The 25,537-nt window shown below is 44.6% G+C and overlaps 1 protein-coding gene and 1 pseudogene across 1 annotated transcript in view; both read left to right on the top strand.

Moving 5' to 3' along the window:
• LOC124718873 (sclerostin domain-containing protein 1-like) overlaps window positions 1-25,537 on the top strand; it is a 464,695-nt gene that overhangs the window by 25,416 nt on the left and 413,742 nt on the right. The gene's annotated exons all lie outside the window — the stretch shown is intronic.
• On the top strand, window positions 17,218-17,334 carry LOC124719224 (annotated as a pseudogene).

The raw sequence follows: 25,537 nt of genomic DNA on the forward strand, positions 1-25,537 counted from the left end.
GAGTAGCCATGTATGTGAAAAACGGTATCCCATTTGAGTCAATTGATGTTTCAAAGTACTGCACTGAAAAGGTGTTTGAATGTTGTGCAGGTGTGGTTAAATTTAGTGGAGCTAAACTTCTTACTGTTGTTATTTATAGATCTCCAGACTCAGATTTCACAACATTTTTGCTAAAGCTAGAGGAGGTTCTTGGTTCATTTTATAGGAAATACAAAAAGTTAGTTATATGTGGTGACTTCAATATTAATTGTATAAGTGATTGTGCAAGGAAAAGGATGCTGGTAGACCTCCTTAATTCATATAATCTTAGGCAAACCGTATTCTTTCCAACGAGAGTGCAAGGGAACAGTAGAACAACCATAGACAATATTTTTGTTCATTTCTCATTGCTAGAAGGGCATTCTGTTAGCAAAAAGGTGAATGGCCTTTCAGATCATGATGCACAAATTTTAAGTCTAAAAGATTTTTGTGCTGCAACACATGTTAAATATAGTTACCAACTTTTTAGGAAAGCTGATCCAGTTGCTGTAGAGACTTCTGTAAACCTTATAAAGGAACAAGAGTGGCAAGATGTTTATAGTGCTGATACAGTAGACGATAAATATAATGCTTTCCTCAAGACTTTTCTCGTGCTCTTTGAAAGTTGCTTTCCGTTAGAACGTTCAAAACAGGGTACTAGCACAAACAGGCAGCCTGGATGGCTCACTAGAGGGCTTATTAAGTGTTGTGTAATAAATACTTTTCTTATTTTAACCTTTTAAACTTTTCTTTAGTTTTGGAAACAAAAAAGTCACACGGGGCCATGTCTGGCAAATATGGGGGCTGAAGCATTATCACGTATTATTTTTGATTATAAAATTGACTAACGAGTCACAAAGTTCGAACAGGTGCATTGTCGTCGTGAAAAAGCCAGGAATTGTTTCGCAGCAAGTCCGGGAGTCTTTTTCGTACTGCTTCACGCATACGGCGTCCAACTTGTAAACAGTACTCACTACAGATCGTTTGACCTCGTGGCAAAATGTCATGGTGCACTGCGTGTAATCTTACAATTTTATATGCCAACATCATCTTCATCTTCTCAGATTGTGAAACGACGATCGTTCATAATCCTAGCATTCACTTGTTCCACCATACCCTGTTGTCCTCGGATGTCCAGGACTCTCTTCATCTACAACGTCTTCGCGCCCTTCTTCCAAACGCTTATACCATTCGTAACCCATCGTTTTACTAGTAGGAGATTCACCAAAAGAAATATTCAACATTTCTAAGACTTCGTTGCTCTTTATTATGGTGTTATACCAAAAATTAATAGAAATACGCTTATACACCTTGTAAGTAGGCTGTTTAGGTTTTTATGTTGGTAACGCCACGTAGCGCTCCGTATGAAAATCACTGGCTGTGCTGTGTGCAGTCTGTGGTTGGTTCAAATGGCTCTGAGCACTATGGGACTTAACAGCAGTGGTCATCAGTCCCCTAGAACTTAGAACTACTTAAACCTAACTAACCTAAGGACATCACACACATCCATGCCCGAGGCAGGATTCGAACCTGCGACCGTAGCAGTCGCGCGGTTCCGGACTGCGCGCCTAGAACCGCGAGACCACCGCGGCCGGCGTCTGTGGCTGGTTAGCATTGTTGTAATATTCGCTATTGTAATGTTGGGCAGTTCTTGGATGTGAACAGCGCGTAGCGTTGCGCAGCTGGAGGTGAGCCGCCAGCAGTGGTGGATGTGGGGAGAGAGATGGCAGAACTTTGAGAGCGGACGATGTGGACGTGTGTCCGCCAGAAAGAGTAAATTTGTAAGACTGGATGTCATGAACTGGTAGCTTATCACGTTTTCGTGTGGCAAGCACTTCCATTCTCCGCATCATGCTGAGGTGTTGTGACGCATACGTAGCTATAACAAGTATTTTCCAAAAATAACGTAGTAAAACACTTACAACTACACCAGAAGACAGTGTGATTGTCTGATTGTCACACTGTGTTCTGGTGTAGTGATAGGGTCATGGATTGATATATATATTTTATGACTTTTATGACTTTTAAGGTAAATACATTGTTTGTTCTCCATTAAAATCTTCCATTTGCTGACTATGCCTATCAGCAGTTAGTGCCTAAAGTAGCTTGAATCTTTTATTCAGCTGGCAGTATTGGCGCTCGCTGTATTGCAGTAGTTCGAGTGACGAAGATTTTTGTGAGGTAAGTGATTCGTGAAAGGTATAGGTTATTGTTAGTCAGGGCCATTCTCTAGTACGGATTGCGTTGCGCTAAAAATATTGTGTGTCAGTTTAGTGTTGATCAGAAGAAGTAAAGAGAATAATGTCTGAGTACGTTCAGTTTTGCTCAGCTGTTTGAAAATCAAATAATGTAGAGGTTTATCAGCACAGTAATTCATTAATTTTTCAAAGGGGATGTTTCAACCTTCATACAAAGTAAGCAACAACCAATACTACCAAAACATTGTTTGCAGATGGCGCTGTCATTAACCGCCTCATAAAATCATTAGAAAATAAAACAAATTGCAAAACGGTTTAGTCAATATATTCGTGCCGTGAGAAAAGTGGCAATCCACTCTGCATCACGAAAATCTGCTACATTTTGGCTACAGGTTAATACACACAAATCTAAAGGCTGAAAACGCAGCTAAGTACTTAGGGATTACAGTTACGAATAGCTTAAATTGGAGCAATCGCGTAGATAATGATGTGGGGAAAGAAAACCAAAGACTGCGACTTCTTGACAGAACAGAGGAAATGCAACAGGTCTACCACAGACACTGCTTACACTACGCTTGTCCGCTCTCTTCTGGAGTATTGCTGTGCTTTGTAGGATCCGCATCAGATAGGGCTGAGGGACGACATCGAAAAAGTTCAAAGAAGGGCAGCTCCAATTGTACTACCGCGAAATAAGGGAGAGAGCGCCACGAACATAATACGGTAATTGGGGTGGCAGTCATTAAAACAAAAGCGTTTTTCGATGCGGCAGGTTCTTCTCCTAAAATTCCAATCACCAACTTCGTCTTCCGATTACGAAAATATTCTGTTGGCGCCCACTTATGTAGGGAGAAGGAAAATAAAAGAAATCAGAGCTGGCAAGTAAAGATTTAAGTGTTCGTTTTTCCCGCGCGCTGTTCTTTAATGGAAAGGTGGAGAAATATCTTGAAGGTGTTTAGATGAACCCTCCGCCAGGCACTTAATTGGGAATTGGAGAGTAATCATGTAGATGTAGTTGTGAAGACATTAACTTTTTTGACAGCTAACAACAATTACTACAGATACTTTTTGCGACATGTTTACCAACACCAAAACGAAAACATCGCGTGTAGTGTCTATTAACTCAGTTTTTTTTTTACTACACAGGGCGACTAACCCGTTGACCGCACACGCTTTGCTACCGTGCCGGCGCCTAATTGTGTTACCCAATCACGACTCACAACCCGTCCTCACAACTGCACTTCTGCCAGTACCCCGTCTCCTATCTTCCAATCTTCACAGAAGCTCGCCTGCCAACCTTGCAGAACTAGCACTCCTGAAAGGAAGGACAGGGCTAACACGTTGCCATCCTAACGTCTCCAAAGAAATTACATGGTAGGCAGCGGCAGCATACATCACCCTTCTGTCTGAAACGACCTAAGTAAAAACAGCGTTGATCAAGTCATCATTAAGGAGTCAAGAGACGTTCCAAGTAATAACTTATTAGTTACAGGCCAAACTGGAACATAAAGAGATTGGAATGTTTGATGTCGCTTATACTGTTTATGGATTCACGATTATGCTAATTTTATTGGTCTAGTTTTGCAACAATAAAACAATCTGAAGACATTTGACAATGACAAAAAGCACTTCACCCCTCCCCTCCCCCCCTCCCCGCCCCAATAACTGAAATTTTTATTGCGTAACTCTAAATTGTCTCCTATACGCAACTGTTGTTTCTGGTATTACAATCGTCTTGCGATGAATATTCATAAGGTCGCTACTTATATAATGACTGAGCTATAGTTCAAATACAACCTACCACAAATTTAGGCTTGTTTCCATCAGAAATTGCGTCCTCCACGTCCGTATGAATGAGGTCCAAGACAGGAGGAAGGGCAACATCAGTCGTAAATTTGTAATCTGTTTATTGCAAATCGATTTCAGCTACTATGTAGCTATCTTTAGTGCATTAATCATAACTTGGCTATAATTGCACTGAAGATAGCTACATAGTAGCTGAAATCGATCTGCAAAAGACAGATTAAAAATTTACGTCCGGTGCTGCCCCTCCTCGTATCTTGGAGGTTTCACACGTATTTCGGTGGTTGTAGCGGGGCAGTTTGACAGCTTACATCATCTGGAACAGGGTACTCATCCAAATGTGTGATGTAGTTATGATGATACCGTACGACTGTCCGCCCCTGGTAGCTGAGTGGTCAGCGCGACGGAATGTCATACCTAGGGGCCCGGGTTCGATTCCCGACTGGGTCGGAGATTTTCTCCGGGCAGGGACTGGGTGTAGTGTTGTCCTTATCATCATCATTTCATCCCCATCGACACGCAAGTCGCCGAAGTGGCGTCAACTCTAAAGACTTGCACAAGCCAAACGGGTCTACCCGACGGGAGGCCCTAACCACACGGCATTTACCGTACGACTTTCGCAAATCACCACATTTCAGGGGCGATGGATGTTTAGTGAGGCACTCCACTGCAGAGAATACTGCATAGTCCTGTCTTCCAAGAAACAGTGACATAATTCGGCGTGCACGAAAAAGGAAGAACTACTATAGTGGCCCGTTAGTCTTCGAACGCCGCATAGGAATGTAATCTTACGACCCTGACGCTTACCATTGAATTGTTCCGAAGTTATTTTTGATTAATTTCGCACATTCTAGTCCCGTGTTCGACCGTTGAGGGCATAATCTGCCTTTTTATTATTAGAAGTCAATAAATTCATGATTTTGTTTGCTTTATTATGACCCGCCAGGTTAGCCGAGAGCGCTAACGCGCGGGTAGGCGCGCCGGCCCCAGACGAATCCGCCCGGCGGGTTAACGACGACGGCCGGTGTGCCGGCCAGCCTGGACGTGGCTTTTAGGCGGTTTTCCACATCCCTTTACGTGAATACTGGGCTGGTCCCCACGTCCTGCCTCAGTTACACGGCTCTCAGACTTCTGAACATTTTCGCACTATTCCATGGATTACACTAGTCGCAGGCAGTTGGGGTACACTAATTCTGTCCCAGGGGGTACGAGCTGGCGGCAGGAAGAGCATCCAGCCACCCCTTACACTAACATTGCCACATGCGATTAACCATGCTGACCCTGCGTATCCACGGGAAAAAAGGCACAAGAAAAAAAAAAGAATTGCTTTATTATGGTTGTCTGATTCGTTGTTATAGTAATCCACAGACTTTCAATTCGTGCAGGCCTGACGCAATATGCAGTCTCTGAATCTTCAACTAGCAGTTTTAAGTTAAGCACAGATCATCCACGAAATAAATACACACTGTTACCCTGTGAAGTTAATCACATGAAATGTTTTTAATTTTAAGTTCGGATATTGTTAGCGTTCTTCGGCATGTACCACAGTATTCACTATTAACAACACATTTATCGTGACGTACAGTACTAATAGACCTGTTGTTTTCATCTCAGCTCTTCACACAGAGGCAATCCGTTCTTTTAATTCGTGACTGTTGAGCCGTGGTCGGCTTGCGTTAATACCGTTTTTCCTTTTCGGCATTTTGTCACCATCGAGCGGCGCCTTATTCCTCCCTCAGTAACTATCTGACCGAGTTGCTCACTTGCCTCCCTCAGTGGCAGCAGCAGCGTTTATCGATACTAGTACTGCTGTAGCTTCTTTGGTGTGGCAGTTATACAGTACTGGCCACTAAAATTGCTACACCACGAAGATGGCGTGCTACAGACGCGAAATTTAACCGACAGGAAAAAGATGCTGTGATACGAAAATGATTAGCTTTTCAGAGCATTCACACAAGGTTGGCGGCGGTGGCGACACCTACAACGTGCTGACATGACGAAAGTTTCCGACCAATTTCTCATACACAAACAGCAGTTGACCGGCGTTTGCTGGTGAACATGGAATCGGTGGGTTCAGGAGGGTAATACGGAGCGCAGTGCTGGAGCCCAACGGCCTCGTATCACTAGCAGTCGAGATGACAGGCATCTTATCTGCGTGGCTGTAACGACTCGTGCAGCCACGTCTCGATCCCTGAGTCAACAGATGGGGACGTCTGCAAGACAACAACCATCTGCACGAACAGTTCGACGACGTTTGCAGCAGCATGAATCATCAGCTCGGAGACCATGGCTGCGGTTACCTTTGAAGTTGCATCACAGACAGGAGCACCTGCAATGGTATACTCAACGACGAACCTGGGTGCAAGAATGGGAAAACGTCATTTTTTAGGATGAATGCAGGTTCTGTTTACAGCATCATGATGGTCGCATCCGTGTTTGGCGATATCGCGGTGAACGCACATTGGAAGCGTGTATTCGTCATCGCCATACTGGCGTATCACCCGGCGCGATGGTATGGGGTGCCATTGGTTACACGTCTCGGTCACCTCTTTTTCGCATTGACGGCACTTTGAACAGTGGATGTTACATTTCAGATGTATTACGACCCCTTGCTCTACCCTTCATTTGATCCCTGCGAAACCCTACATTTCAGCGGGATAATGCACGACCGCATGTTGCAGGTCCTGTACGGGCCTTTCTGGATACAGAAAATGTTCGACTGCTGCCCTAGTCAGCACATTCTCCAGATCTCTCACCAATTGATAATGTGTGGTCAAAGGTGGCCGAGCAACTGGCTCGTCACAATACGCCAGTCACTAGTCTTGATGAACTGTGGTATCGTGTTTAAGCTGCATGGGCAGCTGTGCCTGTACACGCCATCCAAGCTCTGTTTGACTCAGTGCCCAGGCGTATCAAGGCCGTTATTACGGCCAGAGGTGGTTGTTCTGGGTACTGATTTCTCAGGCTCTATGCACCCAAATTGCGTGAAAATGTAATCACATATCAGTTCTAGTATAATATATTTGTCCAATGAATACCCGTTTATCATCTGCATTTCTTTTTGGTGTAGCAATTTTAATGGTCCTTGGTGTATTTCCGTGTCATGGTACGTGTGGCAGTTGGTCGGTTGCGGCGTAGCAGCGAGGAAGTATCTGCGTCGTATAATCAGGCCGGGACTGCCGGCGGCGTGCGTGTGTGATCGGAGTTGTGTGGCACTAGCTGTGAGAACTGCTAAGTTGGTCGCCCACCGCACTTGCATACTGGAGATGAGTAATCAGTGAACCCGTCATCAAAGCTCAACCGTTGTTACATCTCTTGATTGGTCGCTGGTTGTTGCACCCTGGGCTGTCCCCGCAAGCAGCAACGTGATGGTGTGTTGGATGGTGTTTAACCTTTGAAATGATTATAATTTATTAGTGAAGTGCACCAGCGGTATCTTTTGCCTTGTGGCCTTTAACGTTCCGGTTACCTACCCTAGTCTTTAGCGTTGTTTGGTGGCGGTGTGTTTTCCTCATTCTGTTGATGCTGTCCGGCACGGCATATAGTTCGACAGCTTGGTGTTGTTCTCCTTTTCTCTTTGAGTGTTTTTTGTTGCCTTGACTGTGTTTATATGGCAATTACTGAGACATAATCCTGCTGCGATCCTCATCTTCGCTGGTGCTTTTGGTTGTCGTGCTGTTCGTCGGGTGGAAGTGATTTTATTAGGCGGCTGGTTGGTTCATCAGCCATCCGTAGAGCGTGCTGCAACCAACTGTTTAGTGTTACGCTTGGCTGTCTGTCTCACCTGAACTGTGCTTAGAGTTTCCTCCCCAGGCCGACCCTTGGAACACTTCTAAGCACCACTGTTTGATGTTTGTGATCGTCATTTTATTTGGTCGCAGGTACTGTGCCAGGCCTTCAGCCATGTATTAATATTTTCTGTTTTATGTTTAGTATATGGCCTTCAGCCGAACTTCATAACGGCTTTAAGATTAGGCCTTCAGCCGTGTTTCATTTAAAATTCTTCTTGCTCGTATTTAGGCCTTCAGCCGCGTTTGTTTCAGAATCTGTGGCTTTAATATGTAAATCCTTGTGTATAAGGTTTCTCTTTAATTATTTTGAATTCTTGAAACGGCCTTCAGCCGTGTTCTGTAAATGTATATCTTAAGGTTGCCTTTAATTATTCTTAAGTAATTGCTTGGGCCTTCAGCCGACAAGATACTTCAAGGTTTCTTAAGATGTTTTTCTGTTGTAAGCTGTAAAGGCTTATCTTTAAAGTCTCTCTTTTAGTATGTAAAGAAAATTTGTTTAATTGGGTTTCCAGCAGAAGAATTAACTTGAATTTTCCTTAATATGACCTACAGCCGGGATTTGTAAATGCTTGGTTTTTAAAGAATTTCCTTAGCTGACCTGAAATATTATTTCGGCCTTTACCCGAGAAGATATTCTAATTTCACTTAAGCCCTTCAGCCGTTACTCAAAATCCTGGTGTTTTAAAAGCAACCATTTAAACTTATTCTGGAGAAGTTGCTTGGGCCCTCAGCCGTGAATTGATCTTTGTTATTTTGAAGAGAAATCTGTGCATTGGTTTGAGGAATAAAAGTTCTGTGTGTTCTTGTATAACTAACAGTAATTGACCTTGGCCCCTTTCCACAACCAGATTCGCTCTGTCCTGCGGGGCCAGATTTCAACTGTCACTTGAATACTTTTCCCCTTGATTAAGGAAAGTTCACTTACTTCAAAAGCAACAGAAAAACGTATTGGTGTTTTGGAAAATTACCTCCAAATATTTTTGGTCAGAATCTGAGAAATAAGATCATACACAATTCCTTAGCGTGCTTTCCCCAATTTCAGAGGAGCTGTTATCGAGACTACGTTCTTTCGCGTTACGTTTCGAACTTCATTTCGGAGTTGGTAACTTCAGTACATCCTAAATCACTGAGTAATCATGATCATTCAGGAAAATTTTCACACATTTTAAATATCTATGATATACTCTTTTATACGGTCACGAGATTGCCACATCTAAAACATTAATCTAATTCCTCAACATTTTTCATCTAAGCGTAGGTCAACACGAACATAAACTGAGCGGCTTTCATACATACTCTTGCAGTTCTTAGCACATTTTATTCTTCTGTCTTCGTTGTTAGCGCAGCGTCTGGCGAGTTGCTCCAGAATGTCTTCGATGGCAGACGACTCGCGATTCAGTGCCGATGGGATCCGGCAATGGCTTTTTTTTTCTCGTCTGGATACGAAGATTGATCCCTCCGCCTCCGTCAAGCCCGTCCTGAAGAACATGAAACATAAGAAATAAAATGGATTTTTAAAGCATCACATATCAGTGTTGAATCATTTACGGACTCTATTAATATTACAAAATTTACACTACTGGCCATTAAAATTGCTACACCAAGGAGAAATGCCGGTGATAAACGGGTATTCATTAGACAAAATTATTACACTAGAACTGACATGTGATTACATTTTCACCCACTTTGGGTGCATAGATCCTGAGAAATCAGTACCAAGAACAACCACCTCTGGCCGTAATAACGGCCTTGATACGCCTGGGCATTGAGTCAAACAGAGCTTGGATGGCGTGTACAGGTACAGCTGCCCATGCAGCTTCAACACGATACCACAGTTCATCAAGAGTAGTGGCTGGCGTATTGTGACGAGCCACTTGCTCGGAAACCATTGACCAGACGTTTTCAATTGGTGAGAGATTTGGAGAATGTGCTGGCCAGGGCAGCAGTCGAACATTTTCTGTATCCAGAAAGCCCCGTACAGGACCTGCAACATTCGGTCGTGCATTATCATGCTGAAATTTAGGGTTTCGCAGGGATCGAATTAAGGGTAGAGCCACGGGTCGTAACACATCTGAAATGTAGCTTCCACTGTTCAAAGTGCCGTCAGTGCGAACATGAGGTGACCGAGACGTGTAACCAATGGCACTCCATACGATGACACAGGGTGATACGCCAGTATGGCGATGACGAATACACGCTTTCAATGTTCGTTCACCGCGATGTAGCCAAACACGGATGCGACCATCATCATACTGTAAAGCGAACCTGGATTCAACCGAAAAAATGATGTTTTCCCATTGGTGCACCCAGGTTCGTCGTTCAGTACACCATCGCAGGCGCTCCTGTCTGTGATGCAGCGTCAAGGGTAACCGCAGCCATGGTCTCCGAGCTGATAGTCCATGCTGCTGCAAATGTCGTCGAACTGCTAGTGCAGATGGTTGTTGTCTTGCAAACGTCCCCATCTGTTGAGTCAGGGATCGAGACGTGGCTGCACGATCCGTTACAGCCATGCGGTTAAGATGCCTGTCATCTCGACTGCTAGTGATACGAGGCCGTTGGGATCCAGCACGGCGTTCCGTATTACCCTCCTGAACCCACCGATTCCATATTCTGCTAACAGTCATTCGATCTCGACCAAAGCGAGCAGCAATGTCTCGATACGATAAACCGCAATCGCGATAAGCTACAATCCCACCTTTTTCAAAGTCGGAAACGTGATGGTACGCATTTCTCCTCCTTACAGGAGGCATCACAACATCGTTTCACCGGGCAACGCCGGTCAACTGCTGATTGTGTATGAGAAATCGGTTGTAAACTTTCCTCATGTCAGCACGTTGTAGGTATCGCCACCGGCGCCAACCTTATGTGAATGCTCTGAAACGCTAATCATTTGTATATCACAGCCTGTCGGTTAAATTTCGCGTCTTGGTGGTGTAGCAATTTTAATGGCCAGTAGTGTATTTGCGCGCGGGATTAGCCGAGCGGTCTTAGGCGCTGCAGTCACGGACTGTGCGGCTTGTCCCGGCGGAGGTTGAGCCGTTCCTCGCGTATGGGTGTGTGTGCTTGTCCTTAGGATAGTTTAGGGTAAGTAGTGTGTAAGCTTAGGGACTCATGACCTTAGCAGGTAAGTCCCATAAGATTTCACACACATTTGCACATTTGAACAGAATTTATTTGCAACTACTCTCCAAGTAACCAGTGGCGGAAAATTTTCGATGACACGGCCCATCAACCACAGTGATATATAACGGGTGTTTGTTTTAACTTGAAGCAGCTGAATATCTCGAAAATGACGCATCTTGCGAAAGAAATATTCTAGGTTAAAAGTTAATATTAGTAAAGCGGACATCTTTCTGTGTTGCAACTGGCCACATCCCAACGTGGCTGGTCGGCGTCAATTTTGTATTTCAAAATGGGAATCCTCCAGTTATTGTATATTCGAATCCTACGCAAAAAAATACATCAAACCATAGTTTTCCGGTCGTGGTAGATTGTTCTGTATTCGACAAATATCAAGTGCAATTAAGAACCAACGCATCTGATATGTATCCAGGTCAGAACAGCACCGGTAACATGCGGTCTTGCGTTATCTTGTTGAAAGATAACTTCACAGAGATTTCGTAGATAGGACAATACCACCGGCGTTAACTTGGTGTAAATGTAGCATCTTCTGCCCTAGAGGTGTTAGCGTTTTGTACCATTTACACAAGTCGCTGGACTATATGACAATGATGCCGATACTCCGCAAACCACCGTATGATGCTTGGCAGAGGGTACCCTGTACCACCACTAGTCATTTCCTTTCCTGTTGCACTCGCAAATAGTAAGGGGGAAAACGACTGTGCATATGGCTCCGCATGAGCCCTACTTTCTCGAACCTTGTCTTCGTGGTCCTTCCGCGCACTGTATGTTGGCGTTAGTAGACTCGTTTGGCTTCAAATACTGGTTCTCTGAATTTTCTCAATAGACTTGCTCGAATAGAACGTCGTCTCACCTCCAGGGATGCTATTTGAGTTCCCGAAGCATCTCCGTAACACTTTCGTGTTGTTCGAACCTACCGGTAACAAATATAGCAGCCCGCTTCTGAATTTCTTCAATGTCTTCCTTCAATTCGACCTGGTACAGATCCCACACTCTCGAGCAGTATTCAAGAATAGGTCGCACCAGCGTCCTACATTGGGTCTCCTTTACAGGTGAACCGCTCTTTCCTAAAATTCTCCGAATAAACCCGAAGTTGGGTATTCGCCTTCCCTACCGCAGATGGCACATGCTCGTTCCATTTCATATCGCTTCGCAACATTATGCCCATCTAATTAAACGACTTGACTATGTCAAGCAGGACAATACTGTATCTGAACATCTTTTCGCAGTCCGAGCTTGTGCTCCATCTCTAACGATCGCGCTATCGACGTGACGTTAAAATCAAATCGTTCCCTATTAACAATTAAAAGTCAACGTTTGCTTGAAACATATAAACAACGAATTAGGGATACAGAATTGTCGAACAGGAGTTTTATCTTAAATACTGTTCCAAAAAAAAGCCTAAAAACGCGATATAAAGAAAAACATGTTTCACGTGCCAGCTGCTTACTGTCACCAACAGCGAAACTGAGACTGCCTTCATTCAATATCGTAACCTGTACTAGACTCGCACTGATGTCATGGTACCAATATTAGCAATAGATGGGTTCCACTGTTAAAAAGTGACCACGAGTCGACCTCTCTGTTACCAACAGGTGTCTGTAAAACCATTCAACCATATGAACTTGGCTTAAGACGTACCACACCAATAAATTAAATTATTTTCGACATCTATGGGGTAAAAGTGTCATGTTTGCATCGGTTAGCTGCGATTTTGTTAGGGTTAAGTACACGAAAAACCGCTGCAAGGCTCGAATTAATTACCTTACCTCATCTATGACGTAACAATATTCTAAAAAGTATCAGAAAATGTAATTTTCACTTTGCAACAGCATTTAAATACACAAAGCGTATTCAAACTGATAATGTATGTACTGTCATCACCTAATGTTTCTTTCTTTCATCACCAGTTTAGGAGGGAAGAGACAAATATGAGGCAGCACAAAAAATACAATTGATAGTATTACTAAAACAAGCTGCTGCTGCGCTTTGGGAAGCCATGGAACGTTAAACGACATTCCGTCAGAACTGCTGATAGCCATGGGAGAGCCAGCCATGACAAAAGTCTTCCACCTGGTGAGCAAGCTGTATGAAACAGGGGAAATACATCAGTCTTCAAGAAGACTATAATAATTCCTGTTCAAAAGGAAGCAGGTGTTGACAGGTGTGAATATTACCAAATTATAACCATGGTTGAACTGTGTAAGCATTCACTTAAGCACGAACAACTGCTACAATTCCGCACTGCATTGATAATGACCTGACACAGGTCGAAATCTGACCTGCGTTGTGACTATAAATGTCATATTAAAGCAACTTAATTCTACGACTGATTGCTGCTCTATCTAACCCAATATAACCACAGTCGTTGCGTGCACCCACCCCATGGAGGGCAACCTAATGAACATTATGTTCCATATGCTCGCACCTTGGAAGGAAGCACTTGAGCTACGAATTCACGACATGCAGAAATATATGGCCTCAGTATCCCAGTATCGATTATTTTTGAGAGGTGCATACGAGGCCTGAAGTGGCATAATGAACTGCCGAAACTCGTTTTGAAATAACTGTTGATTAGGAATTGCTTGTTAAGAATTTTTTTAAAGGATGTCTGAATTAATTTTAGCCCGGCACCTTAACACTCCTTCATAGCTCCTATCGTACCAGTTTCATCCAAATAATATCTAACCTCTAAGGAATAATATGGTGGTGCATCACCTTGCTGATGTTACATCTACATCGATTACAAATCACGTAAGTGCCTGACACAGGGATCATCGAACGACCTTCACAATGATTCTCTATTATTCCGATGTCGAGCAGCGCATGGAAAAAAAGAACACCTATATCTTTCTGTGAGAGCTCCGACTTCCCTTATTTCATTATGATGATCGTTTCTCCCTATGTAAGTCGGTATCAAAAACATATTTTCGCAACGAGAAACGAGTTTGTTGTAATGATGTCCATCCCAACTCCTGCATCATGTTCATGACACTCTCTCCACCATTCTTCCATAATACATACCGTGCTGGTCTTCTTTGAACTTTCTCGTTGTACTCCGTTAATTCTGCGTGGTAAGGATCCCACACCGCACATCATTACTCCAGAAGAGTACGGACAAGCGTGGTATAGGCAGTCTCTTTAATAGATCTGTTGCATCTTCTAAGTGTTCTTCTCAATTTAAGTTGTTCGCAAATGTAATTTCTAGGTATCCAGCTGAATTTTCAGCCTTCAGCTTTGATTGATTTATCGTGCAACCGAAGTTTAAGGGATTCCTTGTAGCACTCATGTGGATGACCTCACACTTTTTATTATTTAGGGCCAAGTGTCAATTTTCACTCCACACAAATATATTTCCCAACTTGTTTTGATCTTCTCATGATTTTACTAGACGGTAAACGACATCGTCATCTGCAAACAACATAAGATGGCTGCTCAGATTGTCTCCCAAATCGTATAACACTACCTTTGGGAACGCCAGAAATCACTTCTATTTTACTCAATGACTTTCTGTCAATTACTATTAACTGCGACCTCTCTTAAATCTCCTAGCAGATTAAAACTGTGTGCCGAACCGAGATTCGAACTCGGGACCTTTGCCTTTTGCGGGCAAGTGCTCTGCCTGCTGAACTACCCAAGCACGACTCACGGCCCCTCCTCACAGCTCTACTGCCGCCAGTACCTCGTTTCCTAGGTTCCAAGTTTCACAGAAGCTCTCCTGCGAACCTCTGAGAACACTTTCAATCTGCCATGAAGTTTCATAGCAGTGCACACTCCACTGCAGAGTAAAAATTTCGTTTTGTTACCTCTGTGACAGGAAATCATGAATCCAGTCGCATAACTGCGACGATATTCCATAACCACGCAATCTGATTAAACGCCGCTTGTGAGGTACAGAGTCAAAAGCCTTCTGGAAATCTAGAAATACGGAATCAAGTTGAAATCCCTTGTCTATAGCACTCGGGTGAGTAAAGAGCCAGTTTCACAAGAACGACCTTTTCTAAATACCTGTCAACTGCGTTAATAGACTGCTAGGGGTAATGCATAACGTTCGAACACAACTTATTTTCCGGAATCCTGCTGCGTATAGACATTAATGATATGTACTTGTAATTTAGTGGATTATTCTTGTTGCCTTTCTTGAACACTGGTGTGACCTTTGCAACTTTCCAGTTTTTGGCACATATCTTTCGTCGAGCGAGCGGTCGTAAATGATTGTTACGTATCGAGCTATTGCATCAGCATACTCTGAAAGGAACCTAACTGGTATACAATCTGGAACGGAAATTTGCATTTATTAAGTGACAAAAGTTGCTTCACTACTCAGAGGACATCTGCTTCTAAGTTATTCAGGTTGGCAGCTGTTCTTGATTCAACTACAAAATTCTGCAACGTCACTAGGTAAGAATCAACCGTTACAGTTTGATCATTAAAAAAATATGGACCAAATACTCGAACCTTGGAAATGCCACTCCATGCGTTAACTCTGGGAGAGGATCGAGTGTGCTCCCTTATTTCATGGGAATTTTCTGTAATCCAGGTGACACAGTTGTGCTTATTTTCCTTGCCGCTGTCATGAATTGTGGCTTCATCCTGGATAAAGAACACAATAGGATATACAGGGTGTTACAAAAAGGTGTGGCCAAACTTTCAGGAAACATTCCTCACACACAAATAAAGAAAGGATGTTATGTGGACATGTGTCCGGAAATACTTAATTTCCATGTTAGAGCTCATTTTAGTTTCGTCAGTATGTACTGTACTTCCTCGATTCGCCGCCAGTTGGCCCAATTGAAGGAAGGTAATTTTGACTTCGGTGCTTGTGTTGACATGAGACTCATTGCTCTACAGTACTAGCATCAAGCACATCAGTACGTAGCATCAACAGGTTAGTGTTAATCACGAACGTGGTTTTGCAGTCAGTGCAATGTTTAGAAACGCGGAGATGCCCATTTGATGTACGGATTAGCACGGGGTAATAGCCGTGGCGCGGTACGTTTGTGTCAAGACAGATTTCCAGAACGAAGGTGTCCCGACAGGAAGACGTCCGAAGCAATTGATCGGCGTCTTAGGTAGCACGAAACATTCCAGCCTATGACTCGGGACTGGGGAAGACCTAGAACGACGAGGACACCTGCAATGGACGAGGGAATTCTTCGTGCAGTTGACGATAACCCTAATGTCAGCGTCAGAGAAGTTGCTGCTGTACAAGGTAACGTTGACCACGTCACTGTATGGAGACTGCTATCGAAGAACCAGTTGTTTCCGTGCCATGTACAGAGTGTGCAGGCACTATCATCAGCTGATTGGCCTCCACGGGTACACTTCTGCGAATGGTTCATCCAACAATGTGTCAATCCTCATTTCAGTGCAAATGTTCTCTTTACTGATGAGGCTTCATTCCAACGTGATCAAATTGTAAATTTTCACAATCAACATGCGTTCATGCACGATGGAGCTCCTGCACATTTCAGTCGAAGTGTTCGTACGCTTCTCAACAACAGATTCGGTGACCGATGGATTGGTAGAGGCGGACCAATTCCATGGCCTCCACGCTCTCCTGACCTCAACCCTCTTGACTTTCATTTATGGGGGCATTTGAAAGCTCTTGTCTACGCAACCCCGGTACCAAATGTAGAGACCCTTCGTGCTCGTATTGTGGACGGCTGTGATACAATACGCCATTCTCTAGGGCTGCATCAGCGCATCAGGGATTCCATGCGACGGAGGGTGGATACATGTATCCTCGCTAACGGAGGACATTTTGAACATTTCCTGTAAGAAAGTGTTTGAAGTCACGCTGGTACGTTCTGTTGCTGTGTGTTTCCATTCCATGATTAATGTGATTTGAAGAGAAGTAATAAAATGAGCTCTAACATGGAAAGTAAGCGTTTCCGGACACATGTCCACATAACATATTTTCTTTCTTGAGGAATGTTTCCTGAAAGTTTGGCGGTACCTTTTTGTAACACCCTGTACGCGCGTAATTTCTAATAGTACTTCTGAAGCTCGTGCGCGAGCAGTTTTGTGAGCATCAGATAGGGCCTGCACCATCCGGGCTTCATTTCCAGTTCGTGATGGAGAATTCTTAACGGCACTTGTCCGCGCTGTTTCGGAGTCCAATGCTAATGTCGTATTTGAGGTTCCTGGGCTCCTAATTGTGGCGTCTATGAAGCCTTCATACTCAGTCCGCTAGACAAACATTCAAGTAAATCGTATTAATGAGTTTTATGACAAAAAGAAATTTACAATACTTAACTTTTGCAACTGGCAACGGCCTTGCCTCAGTGACTACACCGGTTCCCGTGAGATCACCGAAGTTAAGCGCTGTTGGACGTGGCCGGCACTTGGATGGGTGACCGTCCAGCGGCCAAGCGCTGTTGCCATTTTTCGGGGTGCACCCAGCCTCGTGTTGCCAATGGAGGAGCTACTCGACCGAATAGTAGCGGCTTCGGTCAAGAATACCATCTTACGACCGGGAGAGCGGTGTGCTGACCCCACGCCCCTCCTGTCCGCATCCTCCTCTGAGGATGACACGGCGGTCGGATGGTCTCGGTAGGCCACTCGTGGCCTGAAGACGGAGTGCTTTTTTAACTTTTGCAATTACACGTTTGTGTCGCAAGCAAAGGGTGACATACCAAATAAGCAAATTTCTTCAGTATAGACAATTCTTAGTCTGTGCTACATAAAAAGTACAAGCGAAGTGACAGGCGTTGACGCTGCTATACAAGTTACTATTCAACTGGACCGTCACCAGTGGGTCGCGGTGCTTACGTCCTCTCCACATATGGGCCGCTGCTGTCGCGTTGTCATCCTGGAGGGAGCTCCAGTCAGCTTGCGACTGACTGACTCCTTCTCACAGCCATCTCTTCTCTACCGTTGCCGACTGGCGTGCAAGCGCCTCACCTTACGCCGTAACACTAATCATTGTGCCTTGAACATTTATGATCTTACCTCCCATTCGAATACTTCTTGAAAGTACACTGTTTCCTTTACAGACCCTGTACACACAAATTTCTCATCCAGTCGATGGGTAGTTAAACAGCTCGGGGGATCCATATGAAACCATTATTGAAATTTGCTTCTCGCTATTGAGGGTGACCGAAAAGACCTTCATCCGAGGAGCTACCTTCTTTCTCCCTGACATGCTAAGTCGTATCTCAATCTCTAGTCTACGACATAATTTAAAATTATGTAGTTCGATATGAGAGGTACCATCTTATTAACCAAACCTGTATTTGGGAGGGGTGGGTCGCAAACTGTGATCACACCCCACCCCGCACCCCCCGCCCCCTTCCTCGAGAACAGAACCTCGTATCCGTGCCTGCCTCTAGCGGTGTGCGAAGATACTATTGCGCAGGGACTTCGAAGTGTTCAAAGACTGCAGAAATACACCTCGAAACAAATAAGTTTATTGACGAGGGAAATTTTTTTTAAGGTTACCGTTAACATCGTTTCTAGTGGAGACTTTTTACTTGAAATTCAAAGGTATTCTGGTGCAGGAATAAAGCAGTTTGTGCGCGTATCGGATATGAGAAGAGAACAAAACTGTTCTGTAACCACTTACAGGCTGGTTGCAGCGCTCAAGGTCATTCCAGAAGCAACTCTCGATGCTTCAAGATGTAAGGGAGTGTCCAGCCTTCACAACACGTGTAGAACTGCGGGGACGCGTTTCCAACTACAAATAACCTGATGTATCCGGCGGTCTTCCGGATTAAACCATTTGTATGCATGCAGCGGTGTCACAGGCGAGAACAGCTTCGATCGTCGCGGTTATCAGCCTTGAAACAAACAGCGTGCCGAACAGCGCCTAATCCTCCCTCGCGGAAGGCTCCTCTTCCTCCTCCCCCCCCCCCCCTCCCCACCGCGCGTTACTCTCAGTTTTTCCCTGACCTCTTAAATAACACATAACCTATCACACAGTCCCTGCGTGTGCTTTCCATCGGAGAAATAGGGAAACCACCCGCAATGGTCAGGGGTTGAATTGGAACACTGTAACACTCCAGAATACCTTTGAATTTCAAGTAAAAAGTCTCCACTAGAAACAACCTACTGAGTAAACTGGCCGGATCACAGTGGGCCAGTGAATCTGAAACCATCCTAACTTCTGCAGTGGCGTTATGCTACTCCACCGCAGAGTATGCCCAACACAAGCGACCCATGCAGAATTATAAGAGGGTGCTTGAAATTAGCTCCAGTCGAATGGCTCTACCACCCTGCAGAAATTGCGCCACCTCCTGTTCAAAGGTAAGTAGCAGTAAACAGGGAAACAACGAAACTGGTGCAGAGAAAAACGCATCCCATGCATAAACAACCCTTCCCACATCGACTAAGGTCAAGTTTCCCCCAGAACAAAGGAGAAGCTAGCAACCGCTGATGAAAAAGCCAAGCTCCAACTATGGACTGATGAGACATCCCACCTTCCTGGTTGGAAAAGACTTTCAGAATCTTTAGCCCCTGGTCACGATTTGAATTTGCCAGTCTGGATGCCCTTGAATAGGATGAAGTCAGGAGTGGGCAGATCACGGGTTAACCTGACAAAATGGGGAAACAAAACCCAATGTGACTGCGGGAAAGAACAGACTCTTCAACATATGCCTCACTGTCGACTGTGTCGATCCACCTGCTCAGAAGATGACCTCCACCAGGCAACGAAAATTGCACTACAAGTTGCCAAATTTTAGTCAAAGATTATATAAGTCGCATTGATCTGTCAATAATTCTATAAACTGCGTTTTATATATGTCTCTGACGAGAGAAGAAGAATAATAATAACAATATTGTTCCTTGATCTTCTGAGTGTTCCCTCCTTCTCCGGGGAACTTCTTGATCCCGTACCTTTGATCCATCTAATTTTCACATCGTCGTATAGCACCACTTCTCAAACGCTTCGATTCCCCTCTGTTCCGGTTTTCCCCACAGTCCATGTTTCACTACCATACAGTGCTCTGCTCCAAACGTACATTCTCACAAAGTTCCTTCTCAAATTAAAAGTTATGTTTGATACTACTACTTTTGGACACGAATGCCCTTTTTGCCAGTGCCAGTCCGCCTTTTATATCCTCCTTGATCTGTCCATCATGAGTTGATTTGTTACCTAAGAAACAGATATCCTCGCTGTAGCGAAGAACCTCGAATCGCTTAATGAAGGCATGTTTTCCAGATTGTCTATCAATGAAATTCCTTTCAGAGTATGTCGATATAATGACTCCATACTTAGCAATTACATAGAACTGCTCACTCATTGAGAGATCCGTACCTAAATAATGGAAATTTGCACAAGTCACACCAACACTCAAGAAAGGAAGTAGGAGTAATCCACTGATCGACAGTCATACCACAAGTCGATTTGCGGTAGGATTTTGGAAAATACATTGTGTTCGAACATTATGAATTACCTCGTAGAAAATATCTGTTGACACACTGTCAGCACGGATTAAGAAAATATCGATTTTTCGCAAAACAACTAGCTCATTATATATGTTTTCAGGTGGTGCTGTTCAGCCGCCAAATAATTGTTAAAAGTCAAGGTTGCACCTTCAGCTGTCATTTATTTTGCACAATTCGCCACTGGTTTCGGTCAATGACAATTATCGAACTTTCGGCAGGAAAGTTCTACCATAATTTGTACAAAAGTAATTTGCTCTTTTAAGCCTACCACAGCACTTACAAAATTTCTCGCAATAAAAAATTATCGTACATAATTATTATTGTGAAACTTTTTTAAGTACCGTGGTGAGATCAAAATGGCAAATTACTTTCGTTGAAATTATGGTACAATTTTCCTGTCGTTTATACCGGCTTAATAATGGTCACAGACCGAAACCAGTAGCGAATTATGCAAAATAAATTAAGATTTCTCCGTGAATTTTAACAATTAGCTCTTTATTCACACGAAGTAATGACGTCTATAGACAGGGGATCACAAATTTCTAGATTTCCAGAAGTCACCGTTCCTCAAGAGCAACTTGTAATCGAACTGCGTTCGTATCGCTTCACTTGTGTGCCTATATTCGTTATTTCCTGTCAGAAACCTCACAGTTCGTACTAATTCATGAAAAGTCATCGAATAGGGCAGAAGTGTTATATGTCCTCTGCTGTTCTTAATCTTTGTAAATTATTCAGGAGACAATCTGAGCTGACCTTCCAGATTGTTTGCAAATGATGCTGTCATTTACCGTCTTGTAAAGTCATCAGATGATCAAAACCAATTGCAAAATGATATAGAGAAGATACCGGTGTGGTGAGAAATCTGGCAATAAACTGTAAATAATGAAAACATTTGAGGTCACCCACAGGCGTACTGAGAGGAATCAGCTACATTTCAGTCACACGATAAGTCACGCGAAGCTTGATCACAGTTACGAATAATTTAAATTGGAACGATGACTCGGGTAATGCTGTGGGGAAGGCGAACCAAAAACTACGTTTTATTGGCAGAGCACAGTACGCAACAAGTTAAGAGACTGCCTACACTTCGCTAGTTCCTTCTTTCCTTGACTACCGCTGTGCTGTCTCTGGTCCGTACCAGATAGGATTGATGGAAGGACAGCTCGTTTAGTATTATGGCAAAATAAGAGAGACAGTGTCACGGATATGATACGAGAGTTGGGGTGGCAGTCATTAAAACATGGGTGTTTTTCACGAAATTTCACTCTCCAACGCTCTTCTCCGAATGCGAGAACATTTTGTTCACGCCCTATCTACAGAGGGAGAAATCAACGCTCTTCTCCGAATGCGAAGACGTTTTGTTGAAGAAATGAACATTCCAGTAAAATAAGGGAGATTAGAACTAGCACGATACGATTTAAGTGATCGCTTCTCCAGCGAGCTGTTCGAGAGTGGAACGGTAGAGAAATTGTGTGGAAGTGGTTCGATAAATCCTCTGCCACACACTTAAGTGTGAACTGCAAAGTACTCATGTAGATGTAGATTTAGATGTAGAACGTAGATATAGATGTAGTTGATGGTGTGCAGTTTACAGTCAGTATAACAGTGAATAACGCTTGTTTTACGCAGAACCATGTAGCGCGAATCCATCCGAATGTCGGCTCAGTTAGTTGGTTAGTTTCATCTCCCATGCAGATAATCGTAATGATATTGAACGAGTCATTTTTACACTGAGACATCAAATTAATCTGTAAAGAAGGCTTTTTTTAAATGTACAGATACGACTAATGAATTTTCTCCCAACACCTTTTACACATTACGAAAATAAATTTTCTGCGCAACAGGAGGTGTAGTCAAGGAGCAACTTTCTCGTTTTTTTTTTTCCAAACTTTTCTTGCTGTCAGATATTTTATGTCACTGGGTAAGTGATCAAAATTTCTGTTGCATCATTGTGCGCCCCTTTTGTGGTAAGGAGGAATTTATTGTGGAGCAAAGACTGTCATTTTTCCGTCTTGCAATATAATTATACACTCCTGGAAATTGAAATAAGAACACCGTGAATTTATTGTCCCAGGAAGGGGAAACTTTATTGACACATTTCTGGGGTCAGATACATCACATGATCACACTGAAAGAACCACAGGCACATAGACACAGGCAACAGAGCATGCACAATGTCGGCACTAGTACAGTGTATATCCACCTTTGGCAGCAATGCAGGCTGCTATTCTCCCATGGAGACGATCGTAGAGATGCTGGATGTAGTCCTGTGGAACGGCTTGCCATGCCATTTCCACTTGGCGCCTCAGTTGGACTAGCGTTCGTGCTGGACGTGCAGACCGCGTGAGACGACGCTTCATCCAGTCCCAAACATGCTCAATGGGGGACAGATCCGGAGATCTTGCTGGCCAGGGTAGTTGACTTACACCTTCTAGAGCACGTTGGGTGGCACGGGATACATGCGGACGCGCATTGTCCTGTTGGAACAGCAAGTTCCCTTGCCGGTCTAGGAATGGTAGAACGATGGGTTCGATGACGGTTTGGATGTACCGTGCACTATTCAGTGTCCCCTCGACGATCACCAGTGGTGTACGGCCAGTGTAGGAGATCGCTCCCCACACCATGATGCCGGGTGTTGGCCCTGTGTGCCTCGGTCGTATGCAGTCCTGATTGTGGCGCTCACCTGCACGGCGCCAAACACGCATACGACCATCGTTGGCACCAAGGCAGAAGCGACTCTCATCGCTGAAGACGACACGTCTCCATTCGTCCCTCCATTCACGCCTGTCGCGACACCACTGGAGGCGGGCTGCGCGATGTTGGGGCGTGAGCGGAAGACGGCCTAACGGTGTGCGGGACCGTAGCCCAGCTTCATGGAGACGGTTGCGAATGGTCCTCGCCGATACCCCAGGAGCAACAGTGTCCCTAATTTGCTGGGAAGTGGCGGTGCGGTCCCCTACGGCACTGCGTAGGATCCTACGGTCTTGGCGTGCATCCGTGCGTCGCTGCGGTCCGGTCCCAGGTCGACGGGCACGTGCACCTTCCGCCGACCACTGGCGACAACATCGATGTACTGTGGAGACCTCACGCCCCACGTGTTGAGCAATTCGGCGGTACGTCCACCCGGCCTCCCGCATGCCCACTATACGCCTTCGCTCAAAGTCCGTCAACTGCACATACGGTTCACGTCCACGCTGTCGCGGCATGCTACCAGTGTTAAAGACTGCGATGGAGCTCCGTATGCCACGGCAAACTGGCTGACACTGACGGCGGCGGTGCACAAATGCTGCGCAGCTAGCGCCATTCGACGGCCAACACCGCGGTTCCTGGTGTGTCCGCTGTGCCGTGCGTGTGATCATTGCTTGTACAGCCCTCTCGCAGTGTCCGGAGCAAGTATGGTGGGTCTGACGCACCGGTGTCAATGTGTTCTTTTTTCCATTTCCAGGAGTGTATACATCATTGTTCCTTTCTAACCGCAGTGTATTACTTACAGCAAACATAATAAGGGCATAAATACACTGTGAAGCAGTAGACAGAATGTCTAACTTCTACACAGATGGCTAAAAAAGATCGCGGGTGCCACATTTTATTGTTAGAGCACGTTTTTGAGCAATGAAGACTTTGTTGAAGAGGAGTTCTACACAACGTTGTTCTGCATGATATTACTGAAGCACATATTTCTTGATTTCCGGAAGGCGTTTGACACCGTGCGCCATTACAGGCTGTTCTCGATCACTGCAGGAGTGTTTGGCGTCCGTACCAGATCGGATTGAAGGAAGACATCGAAGTAATTCAGCGGCGGGCTGTTACATTTGTTACCGGTAAGTTTGAACAAATCGTAAGTGTTGCGGAGATGCTTCGGGAACTCAAATGGGAACCCCTACATGGAAGGCGGCGATCTTTTCCAGAAATACTATTGCGAAAATTAAGAGAACTGGAATTTGAAGATGAGTGTCGAACGATTCTACTGCCCTAACAAACATTGCTCGTAAGGACAACGAAGGTAAGATGCGAGAAATGAGGGCTCATACGGAAGTATATATGCAGTCTTTTTTCCCTCGATTTGCGAATGAAACAGGAAAGGGAATGACTAGTGGCGATACGACCATACGGTGGCTTGAAGAGTATCGATGTAGATGTAGAATGATAATATACAGAACATGGCAACTTACTGATGTTCCTGGTGACGAACACGCTGAAATACACTACTGGCCATTAAAATTGCTACACCAAGAAGAAATGCAGATGATAAACGGGTGTTCATTGAAAAAATATATTATACTAGAAATGACATGTGATTACATTTTCACGCAATTTGGGTCCATAGATCCTTAGAAATCAGTACCCAGGATAACCACCTCTGGCCATAATAACGGCCTTGATACGCCTGGGCATTGAGTCAAACAGTTCATCAAGAGTAGTGACTGGCGTATTGTGACGAGCCAGTTGCTCGGCCACCATTGACCAGACGTTTTCAATTGGTGAGAGATCTGGAGAATGTGCTGGCCAGGGCAGCAGTCGAACATTTTCTGTATCCAGAAAGGCCCGTACAGGACCTGCAACATGCGGTCGTGCATCATCCTGCTGAAATGTAGGATTTCGCAGGGATCGAATGAAGGGTAGAGACACGGGTCGTATCACTTCTGAAATGTAACGTCCACTGTTCAAAGTGCCGTCAATGCGAACAAGAGGTGACCAAGGCGTGTAACCAATGGCACCCCATACCATCACGCCGGGTGATACGCCAGTGTGCCGATGACGAATACAGGCTTCCTATGTGCGTTCACCGCTGTGTCGCCAAACACGGATGCGACCGTCATGATGCTGTAAACAGAACCTGGATTCGTCCGAAAAAATTACGTTTTGCCATTCCTGCACCCAGGTTCGTCGTTGAGTACACCATCGCAGGCGCTCCTGTCTGTGATGCAACTTCAAGGGTAACTGCAGCCACGGCCTCTGAGCTGATAGTCCATGCTGCTGCAAACGTCGTCAAACTGTTCGTGCAGATGGTTGTTGTCTTGCAAACGTCCCCATCTGTTGACTCAGGAATCGAGACATGGCTGCACGATGCGTTACAGCCGGTCGGATAAGATGCCTGTCATCTCGACTGCTAGTGATACGAGGCCGTTGGAATCCAGCACGGCGATCCGTATTACCCTCCTGAACCCACCGATTCCATATTCTGCTAACAGTCATTGG

This window comes from Schistocerca piceifrons, chromosome 10, assembly GCF_021461385.2.
Source record: "Schistocerca piceifrons isolate TAMUIC-IGC-003096 chromosome 10, iqSchPice1.1, whole genome shotgun sequence".
Lineage (NCBI taxonomy): Eukaryota > Metazoa > Arthropoda > Insecta > Orthoptera > Acrididae > Schistocerca > Schistocerca piceifrons.